Source organism: Pteropus vampyrus, unplaced genomic scaffold (assembly GCF_000151845.1).
Source record: "Pteropus vampyrus isolate Shadow unplaced genomic scaffold, Pvam_2.0 Scaffold124, whole genome shotgun sequence".
In the NCBI taxonomy this organism is placed as follows: Eukaryota; Metazoa; Chordata; class Mammalia; order Chiroptera; family Pteropodidae; genus Pteropus; species Pteropus vampyrus.
This window is the reverse complement of record NW_011888905.1, coordinates 2,017,065-2,019,150: the sequence shown is the minus strand read 5'-3', so window position 1 is coordinate 2,019,150 and position 2,086 is coordinate 2,017,065.

The following is a 2,086-nucleotide window of genomic DNA, read 5'->3' as shown; positions in this document are numbered from 1 at the left end:
CAGTGGTGGGGTCTGTGCATGGCACCAAGAAGCCACCCCAGGAGTGAGCTGAGGCTGACAGCAGCCCAGGCTCCCTTCCTAAGATGGGGAGACACAAAGGGCCACCTTCTGCAAAAGGACACGGCACCGTGTGCCAAGAGATGCACCCTCAGAACTGGGTCTTCACAGAGGGAGGCTTTTTCTAATTCACACAAAAGCCTAAATCAGCTGATTCGGATAGAGGCCGAGGTAGACGAAGCCCCAGATCCCATAGGCAGAGACCCAGGCCCTATAGAACTTAAAGCCCCTTGAGAGAGCCGCTTCAATCCTATGGCGAGGGCTCCAGATGCCAGAGAGGAGGGCTCAGTTATTACCGGAGGGTGCATGTGGGGGTGCTAGTTTCTAAGGAGGAGGCCCTTATAGAAAGGGGCCCAGATCCACAAGTGGGATCTAGATCCTAGAAACAGGGATTTAAGGCTTCCAAAATGGAATTGAGTCCTGAACCAGCGAGCTCCCACTCCCTGGGAACACGGCAGCAGCCCTGCCAACTGCGGGCCCCAAGGAGAGAGGCCTCGCTTTGCAGAGCAGGGCGTGTGGGTGGCGGGAAGGGGGCTGGGATTTTGCGGCACCTGGAGTAGGCAGGTTAGCATCATTTGGGTGAACTAAATCTCCCCGGGGCCACAGAGTCTCGGGGGAGGGAGAGCTGTTTGCAAAGTCCCCCCTCCCCACCCCAAGGGGCCTAATTTATTTTCTGGCTCCTGAGAAGGGAGAGCTTTCCCAGGTGGAGAGGAGCTGGGGGAGGACAGAGCCTGACAGCACCGAGGCACCCTGGGCCTGTTCTGGAAGGCACCGCCCCTCCCCCTAACCCAGCGGGCAGGTGGACTCGTGGTGAGGACCTCTGTCCCGCCAAGGATAAGCGGATGAAGGGTGCCTGTAGGCCCTCTCGCCATGCCTGTCTCCCTGGGCACAGGTGGTTGGCTTGGGTCCTGAGAACCCAGTCTGAGCCCCAGTCCTGTTCGCTCAGCCTGCACCTCTCCAAAAGAGAGAAGGTGGGGGGCAGACACCCCTAGGTCTGACTTCTAGGCCCACTACTTCTACTTCCTAGGAATAGAAAGGAGAGGAGAGCATAGAGCTGTGTGTGTCAGAGGGTGCGTGCGGGGCGCAGGGTGTCACGTGTGTGCATGTGTCTGCGTGTGTACTGCTCTGTCTCTGTGTTCCGAGTGCGTGTGCTTCCTGCGGATCTCTAGCTATCTGAGAGTAACCCTACCTGTGTGCGCGCGTGTGTGTGTGCCCGCACACGCAAGGGGATGTGTGTGTCTACATGTCCCTGTCGAGTGCCTGTGCTTCTCCCTTCTCAGGCCCTGGGTGTCTGTGCTTTTCCCCCTGAATGCGTGTGATGTCTGTGCTTGGGTGTCACTGTGAGGACGTGACTGTGGTGAGAGCTGGAACACAGGGCGCATTGCCCTTTGCCCTCTTGTCAGCATGGATGAGAGCAGGAGAGAGAATGCCCGGGGACACCATGGGCCACCTTGGAAGGTGGCCCTGCTGGAGCGCCAGTGAGGAATCCTTTGCAGGTGTCCCAGCAAAGCCTCGTTTGCTCTAGCTGACGCTCTTCCCGCTCCCTACTCCACCAAAGGCCCTTCCAGCAGCCGGTATTGATATTCTCGGGGGGCTGAGTTCCTCTACCCCACCTCCAAGGAAAACAAGCCTCACGCTCCGCTGGAGGAGTCAGGTCCTATGTGCCCGCTGAGGGCTTCGCCGCCGCCATCTAGAAGCCCCCGACTCTTCGTTCACAGGGGCAGAGGGGCATGGAGGGAGCAGAGGGCCAGGCCTTTCCTTCAGAGAGGGGGGTCCAGTTCCACTGATTAAGAGGTCCTGGACCCCCAGCTCCTTTTCAAGTCTCCACCCCATTTCGGAGATGAATGTGCTCAACGAGATCCAGGCCCCTGTCCTGGCCCCCCTAATCCTTCTCTCGGGAACTCCAGACTGGGGAGCAAAATGCCCAGGACTAGCGGTAGCAAACGAAACCTAGAAGAGAGAGGTGAGGAGCGCGCCGGTGGTTCCGGAGGGGGTCGCACCGCCCTCCCTCCCCAGCGCCGCGCGCTCC